This window comes from Pseudopipra pipra, chromosome 15 (genome assembly GCF_036250125.1).
Source record: "Pseudopipra pipra isolate bDixPip1 chromosome 15, bDixPip1.hap1, whole genome shotgun sequence".
NCBI classification, from domain to species: domain Eukaryota; kingdom Metazoa; phylum Chordata; class Aves; order Passeriformes; family Pipridae; genus Pseudopipra; species Pseudopipra pipra.
The window spans coordinates 16214283-16223050 of record NC_087563.1 but is presented as its reverse complement, the minus strand read 5'-3'; positions in this window follow the sequence as shown (position 1 = coordinate 16223050).

Here is an 8768-nt window from a genome sequence, read left to right as displayed (position 1 = left end):
ATTTTCAGCTCCTTAAAGCTGACACAATGCCTGGCCTTCATGGGGATCAAGTTTTGGAATGATTTTTGTGACTCAAAGGATAAAGGAAGAAATCTCCCCAAGTAGGGTCATGTTAATAAGCAGCTGCACTAAAAAAGCAGTTCTCAGAGACTTCAGCACAAGTTTTGGCTTGGCATCTCACTGCAGTCTCTGTGCCAGGGTGGGATGAGCTGCTGAATAACATTTCCTTGTGGTGGTGTGGTTGGGAGCATGGCAAAGGATGTTGCATCAGTCCAGCCTGCCTGCCCATCCCAGCATGGAGACTGGCACTTTCCATGGAAGAAACAGCCTTTCCTGGCCAACTGCACTTTTAAAATTCTATCCACTAACTGAGATGAAAGGAGAGGAAAATACAACCAACAGGAATCTCCACAATGGATACTATTAATTTTTCTGAGGATGATTTAGCTTGGCAAAGCACTCCCTGAGCTTGTGTGGAGATGGGGGTCTAAGAAAAATCCAACCCAGCAATCCCAGACTGATCAAAATGCAGTTGAAGAAGGGTGTGAAATTTAATGTATTGCAACGGGTTGAGGAAACCATGGCATGTCTTTGGGCAAGCAGAAAGGAAAGGACCTGACTGCCAGGCTTGGAACTGAAATCCTGTTGCATCCCGTGCCTGGGAGAGCCCCTCAGCTCCCAGCCTGCTCCATTAGCCACACAGGAACTTCACTACAGGGCTCTCCTTGCTTAGGTGGAAGGAACAGCCAGATGGTTTCCCTCTTTCCTACCCTGAGCTGCTCCCAGCCAGCCTCCTACACGCTTGTTTACTCCAAAGCCACCCTGACCTGGGTGTGTGCCGGAGTTCATTCCTGGCTCCCTGGGGCTGGCAATGCCAACACAGAAGATACACTGTCTGATGCTTCCAAACTCGTGGAGAACCTCCCAGCCTGGGATTGTCAAACCCCACTGGCTGCACACAGATCCTAAAAAGCCTATGCAATGCTGTGCCTTGTGCCTGGGGTGTTGCAGTGGCAGGTCTGGAGGGGCCGAGAGCAGCTCTCAACCCCAGTTTGGATGGGGAACCTCCTCACGAGCCATCAGATATCAGCCCTGTTTCTGGGAAAGGAACTAAAAAGCCTCCCTGCAAAACCTGCTTGAGGAGGGGGAAAGAAAAAGCTTTTCAGCCAGGAAACAGTAGCCATTGCTAATGAGCAGGGAGCAACTTGTCATTAGGCTCCTGTCAGTGACTGACATGTTTGTGGCTCTGGACATCTGGAAGGGATTTAGCAGAAAGGTCTGGTTCCTGTGACACTGCTAATCTCCCTGGCTGATGGATTCAAGGGGAATGAGGGAGAAGGAGAAAAGAAAACTGAAGATCCAAGGGCTGATTCTTGCCACATGTGAAATAAATAAAGGACCTGCTCAGGAAAGAGGGTAAACAATCCCATTCTGCAGCATGAACTGCTTTCTCTTGCTGTTCCCTTCTCCTGTTATTTATTGGAGTTGAGCACAATGTGCTGAAAGCAAAACACCGTCAGACCTGCAGGGTCTGGGTTTCTATGGGGTGGTGGAGGCTCAGGGACTTTCCCCTCCCTGGCTCCTCAGCCACCTTCCCCTCTTGGACTGAGTGTTTGGGGCTCAGTGATCCTCAGGGGTGGTGAGCTGAGCTTGAACTAAACCCCAGGCCACCACCTCACACAAACTCTCACCCAAGTTTTGTGAGTGCAGTTGAGGGTCAGCCCTGCCTTTGGCCCAGCAACCTTCTGCATCTGCTCCACAGCACGACCCAAGCAGAGCCCATCCCTGACCTGAGACAAACGTGGGAGTCCTCCCACTGCTGCAGACCTGGGGGAGAGACACAGGAACTCAGAGGTTTTAACTGTTGGATTCATTTTGGTGTGACACAAGAAAGAAGAGTTCTGGAAAAAAAACTGGCAGGGAAAGAGAGATTTGCCAAAGCCAAGTCTGGTGGTTGGGGCTCCCCCCTTGGGAAGTGCTTGGCTGCAGGTAAACGAGCTGCTCTGGGTTAGTCATGAAACCACTCAATCCTACAGAAAACTCCACACCTAAAGGCTGGTTCCAGGGGACATGATCTGCCTTGCCAATCTCCTTGGCTATTGGGTTCTTCTGGGAATGACCCAAATTTCATCTTGTCCGAGGTTTGGGAAACCTTCCAGCTGAAAATGCAGCAATCAAAATATTGGTTTTGTCCTTTTCCTTGGTTCAGTCCTGCCCAAGATAACCTCAGGGTGCTGCTATACATTGTGTACTGATGAGCAACATATTTGAAGTTGTTTCACTCAACATGACACAATATTTGGACTATTATCCTAAGCATGGCATGCCTAAAATATGCCATTGGATGTCTCATGGTTTTGAGATGGTCTTTTTTTAGTACCATACAGGCTAAAATAATAAGGGTCTGTCCGGGACCCATGAGCTCAGACTTTGGTAGGATTCACATACAATTCCTAATTTGGACAATTCCTGATCCAAACAGTCACTGGAGGAAAATGGCCAGGGAATTCCCTGGTTCTGCAGTTTAAAGTGTAAATCACCAAAGGCCAGTGAAAGCTAATGAGCAAACCAAAGACACCTCAACAACCTAAAAAATTATTCCCAGCAGTAATCAGCTCAGAAGGCCTTTAAATGACCTGTAAAAAAAAGAGTCTTATCATATTATTTTTATTTTTATTTTTTTATTTTTTTTTTTTTACTTTTGAAAAGAGTTTTTGTTTAAAAGAGCTTTCAGGGAGTTGGACAACTGGATTTTGACAAGTTCTGAAAACTCAGAGCAACAGGTGCCCGGAGTCAGTGCTGGAAATTTAACACTGGCAGCCCTGCTGTGCTCCGGAGCAAGTCTTGGTGAGTGTTTGTGGGTGTGTATTTGCCCATCACTCCCCTAAACCCCTGCAGGTTGTTCCCAGCCAGCTCCAGGCAGGGAGAAGCTCACTCCATCTTCCACCTACCTGGCCTGGCCTCTAGAAAAAAAAAGGAGAGTTTGGGATTCAACAACCATGACCTCATCCAGGGAGTTTCACGTTCCTGCAAGGATTAGGACCATATGACTGGAAAGCCCTTCTGATAAATGTTTGTTCCTGCTCTTGGCCATGGCAATTCTCCTGCAGCAGCTGGAGGAGGGAAGGTTTTCTTCCTTCTTCTCCCCACTCCTGGTGTAAATTAGCCCATCCCTGTGCTATGATAAAAGAAACAAATGTGCCCTGTTGCCAGCTTGGGAGTCAGAGAGAGATGAGGGTGGACAGTGCCAAACCATTGTGAAAAGCAGACCTAGAAGAATTAAAAACTAATAACGAAGAATTTAGTCAGTCTTGATTGTGTTACAGCTGCCAGACTAATCCTGCTGGAATCCTCCCAGGCCAGAGCACCACTGACTCACTTTCTCAGTAGCTGGCAACTCTGCTTTTTAAAATTAGTGGTGGAAACTGCATTGGTTTTAAGAAAGTCTTTATTTGTAGTGGGGTTTTGCTGCATTTGAATTCCAGATTCTCAGGCACTTGGGGCTCGTGGAACTACAGACTCCTATTGTATCACACCAAAGAAATCACTTCTCTGGTTCTTCCTGTAAATGCCCAAAGCTGAGTTTCTGTTGACGCTGCTTGAGTGGGAAGCACCACCAAAACCAGAGCTCAGTTTGCCTAAAGAAGAGGAACTGGATTTAGCCCAAGACATCTTGCTTTACAACGTGCTATGTCTCCTATAAAAATCCACGTCTCCAGTTTCTCTCTGCTCTGCCCATGCCAAAGTCCTGGTGCATGTTCAGACATCCTCTGTGAGACCTATTCCCTGCACCTCTTGTAAAAAGCAATAACCCTACGTGCCCGTGAGCCTCAGAAATGTGTGTGTGCTTCCCAGGATGAAACAGCGTGTGCCTGCTCCAAATATTGACCAAGACCCCAAAAAAATGCTGCTCCTCATATTTTGTGGAAAATAAGCGACGTGGACCTGGCTGGTCGTGGAAGTGTTTTATCCAGGAACATGTGTCTGTACATTGAACTTGCATAAGGAAGGCAGTTATTTTCCATTCCACCCTCCTGCCACATATTGCAACATTCGTTCTCAGCAGCGGTGAGGAAACGGATCCAAACCATTCCAGCTCTGCCTGGCCCTTTATCAAGGAGCCTCTACGAGTGCTGTAGATTATATTATTAAATCATTCCCTCCTACAAACAATCACTAGCCTTGTCATGTTATCTACTCAGCTGTAACTAGAAAACCACTGCAACTAAATTAAGCCATATGTCCCCTATAATTCCTCACGGTGGTGATGGACTCACAGTCCCTAATGGGGAAGTGTGTGTCTGTGTGGGTTAGGGGTTTCTAGGGGCTCGTGCATCAGAGACTGGGGTGAAGCTCTGCTTGGCAGACAGCAGAGAATGGCAGGTCTCTGTCCGAGGAAGCAGAAGGAAAAGGTGAAATCCAGACATGAAGGAAGTGATGTGATGAGGTATAAAATCACCTTTACTGTGCAGGGTCTCAAAGCTGAAGGAAAGCCTGAGAAGGTGTTTTGCTGCTGATGGTGTGATGCTGGGCAGGAGAGCACGTTGTGGGGTTGTTTTTAAATTTTCATTATATGATTTAAAGCTCTTTCTCTTCTCTCAGATGCAGCATCTCTTCCTGCTGGTGCAGGTGTGACTCAAACAAGGCATTGCAGCCTTGAGAAACACTCTGTTCTCCAAACAGTTTCTTGACTTCCCAGCACTTACTGATTCTAAATATTTTTAATACTCTCCTAACTGCAAGAGCCCACGGGGTTTGTATAAACCCTGGGGGTTACTGCAGAGGTATGGATAATGTGCTGGAAAATGTACAGTCATGAATGTTCTGGCACTTCCATTCTTTAATGTCTCTTTTTCTCTGCTTCATCATCACAAGAAGTGCATTTGGAGAGGCTTGTGCACAGGCCACACTGCTCTATTTCACTGGAATTAATGAGTGCCTTGGGTTTTGTTGTTTTTTTTTTTCTCTCTCTCTTTCTTTTTTTTTAAGGAAGTTCCAATATATCCTAATAAACGAAATGAATTCAGATTTCAAAGCTTAGCATCCCAAAATAACAGTCAGTTGTAATTTGGCTCAGGATGCTCCAAGGTTTGCTCTCTTCCTGCATTACAACGTGGCCCAGAGCCAACCTCAGCAGATTACTGTGCTGATGCTGGGCGTCTGTCAGACCTTTAAATCAGTTGAATTGGGCCAGAAAAAACTTGCTTTTGTCCATTTTAAGGTCTGTAGACTCTGCTCATCGAGTGGTTTGCTCTCCAGCGATGGCACAGACTTTTCCATGGCTTATGCAGCCATGCATGGAAATGAATACTCCCCAGAAAGATGTCAGAATAAGATTTCTTAGGGTTTTTCTACTTCGTTGCTGGCTTGCTGAAAACAAGAAGATAAATTGCAGGATAAGGAATAAAATGAGAACATGTGAGAGCTAGAAATGCCCTGTGGGAGCTGTTTTCTGTCTCTCTTTTTTCTTTTTCGTATATGGACGATATGACTAAGTGGCACTGAATTATTCCCTGAAAGTTCAATTGCTACATCTTGTGACTTCCTGCTCTGCAATTTTACTGTATCGTATATCTGCAATATTGGGCAGGGGGAAGGAGGGGAAAATAGGAAACAGATGAGGGGATATCAGCTTGGCCCACAGCACTCCTCCTGAGATCCAGTGGGTTTGTTTTGTGCGTGTGCCTGTCAGCGTATGAGAGAGCAACGGCACCGGAGAGGAGTTCTTAGAAGGATTTATCTCCAAGTATCGAATGTGGGAAGATAATTACAAGCTTATACGATGAAGTAAGAGAATTGTTTTGTTTATATGAGAGGAGATAAAGCACATGTTTCTCCCACCACAGTGATATAATAAAAGGAAGCAGAATATTGTGTGTAATTGCCTTTTTGGCCGGCGCTCCCCGAGGCCCCCGAGGACAGGACGAGGGTACCTTTCCCAGCTCAGGAGATAACTCAGGGCAGCAACCCTGCTCAAATGCTTGTGGGGAGGCACTTCAGCATCACTCACTGTAGATTAATTTCACCAGACCTAACAAGACCTACAGTGATAACTCCAATTTAATCAGAAAAGAGAGGCCAAACAAACGGTAAGTGTAAAAGGGCACGGAGTGACAGGACAAGGGGGAATGGATTTAAACTCAGAGGGCAGGGTTAGATTGGATATTAGGAAGAAATTCTTCCCTGTGAGGCTGGTGATGCCCTGGCACAGGTTGCCCAGAGAAGCTGTGGCTGCCCCAGCCTTAGAAGTGTCCAAGGCCAAGTTGGACAGGGTTTGGAGCAACCTGGGCTAGGATAATCTCATCCCAACCCACCTGTCATGGGTGGGGACACCTTCCACTAGACCAGGTTGCTCAGAACCTGGCCTGTTATGTTACTGCATGTTACTGCACATAATATATATGTATTTTACTATTTTATGACTATATTACTGTGTGTAATAATAACACTTCACACATACAGAGGGCCTTTTGGACACAGTTTTGAGCGGAGCTGGAACATAAATCCCGTGAATCCGCCGCCATGTGTGGTGAAGGCAAGTGGGATTAGTTCTCTTCCTTTTCCAGCAGGCTTTGGACACATCAGATGGAGCTGTCTGCAAAGGGAAACGAGGAGGATTATGTGATCTTTATCGGGATCCTTTTACAAGGCTGATGTGTGAAAGCAAGGGCGTGGTGTGAGGGAGCATCTGCCACATTGTTAACACATGGGACAGGGAGAGCAGACCCAGAAGGCAAGTGCAGGAGCATTTGAGGTGAAGAAGTTGTTCCAAAAAGACCTGAAAAGACACAGAATGGAAATATATTCCCCTGATGTTAGAACAGATAGTGAAAGCAGGGAACCAAGTGAGTGTGTGGGATGAGATGGGATGTATTTCATAGCAATACATGGACAGGCTCGTGGTTACAGTCATTTCCCACCAGTTAACTGACTCCTCTGCTGAGCTGCCAACCCAGGCCAGGTTGTCAGCGCTGCTGTCACCAGGGAATATTGTTCTGTGGTGCTCTGATTCCATCTATCTGCATCATTTGCTGTTTGCTTCAGCCCCATTTGTGCTGGAGCTGCTCCAATCCCGGTGTGTCCCACACAGGACTGTGTCTCCTGCCATGGCACTGATCAGAAGGCCGGGCACTTCATAAACACCCAGGTGTAAAGTGAATGAAGGATCATTTATTTATTCTTCTGAATAAATTCTGCTAAGTTTGAGAAAAATGAAGCTGCTCATTTTCAGCGGTTTTTCTCCGTCTGTGAAAACAAGAGCAGAGGCTACTCCAGGGAAAAAAAATCCAACCTGAAATCACCATTAGCTACAGCTCGGAATAAAATGGGCTTTCAGCCTGTTGCAGGAATGTGGGTTTCACCAAGCATCACTATAACTTTTTATTTTGGGAATTATATCTTATATATATTGTAGCTTATACTATGAGGATAGTAGAAATTTAATATGACAGACAAATACAAAAGAACCCACTTTTAATTCTACGCTGTTGATTATTTCCCCTAAAACTATTACTGAAGAGTTGGAAAGGTGTTTTTTTTTCCTCCAGAAGCTCTCCTTCTGGCCTTTCTGTGCAGCTCACAGAGCAAAGTGAAAAATATTTATGATCTTAATGGTTCAGTTATTTCAGCCTTCAGTTTTGTTTATACAGGAAAAAGCTTTTTCAATAATAAATGTTTATTATTGCTGAAGATCTCTTCGTTTGCCTTGGGGTGTGTCTTGCGATTCCTCCCTTTTGGTGGAGCAGCTGTTGTGTCTGAAATGTGTGCAGAGAAGGGTCCAGTTGTGTAAGTGCAATTTTCTACGTGATTGATTTTGGAGTATTTGTATGAGTGTGCACAGAGTCCACTGCCCGTGGATTTCATTTCAAACCAAACATCCGTCTGGAAGCAGAGGTTAAAACCAGTGCAAACCAAAGCAGTGGTTCTTCACAAATAGGTTTGTCACAGTCTGATAGCCAAGTGCATTTGAATATTCCTTTGCAACACTTGAACTGCTCTCAGACGGATTCACAGAAGCTAATTGAAGGCTTAGGCAGTACAGAAAGTCCTGCTGGAGAGGAATAATGAATAGGGATGCACTGGAGAAGAACGAGGAGGCAGCAGGACCGGGAGGGATGGGATGGGAAGGAAGTAAAGCAGCAGTGGTAGATCAAAACAGTGAATTTGCCTGTGTGTCACTCAAAGGACCCAGGACACGTGTCAGTGCTGGGCACAGGGTGGCAGTGGGGCTGTCCCAACCCTCCCCATGCTCAGCCCTGACCCCTCACAGCTGGATGTCCCTCCTCACTCCCTGTTTGCTCAGTCTCCAGGGAAACATTCCACTGGTAAAAAACTCTGTCGAGTTCATTTCCAGCATTTTGGGGTCAACAAACTTCTGGTGGATGCAGTGTGGGGTTTGGTGTCTCAAGGACGTCAACCCTCAGTTTGGAAGATTATGATGGGAACGTGGTGATCCTGGTGAGCACTTCCCAGGACAGGAAGCCCTGTGCTCCCGGGGGAAGATGCTCTTTTGAGGATCTGGGGTTCCTGCTCCTTGGGGGTGTCCAGGGAGAAGCTTGTACATCTATAAACCAGCTGTGTGAATGAAGGGGACCTTGCCATTCCCAAAATGGCATCTGGCACAAGGAGACAAGGCAGGAGCCTATGCCAGGTGCTTGGCCCTTCCATCATGTGGGATCTTCACTGTTTTTCTTCACAGACAAATTAGAACTGGCTGCTGCTTTCAGAGGACTCAGCAGTTGGCAGTACCTTTGCTTGATCTCCCTCCT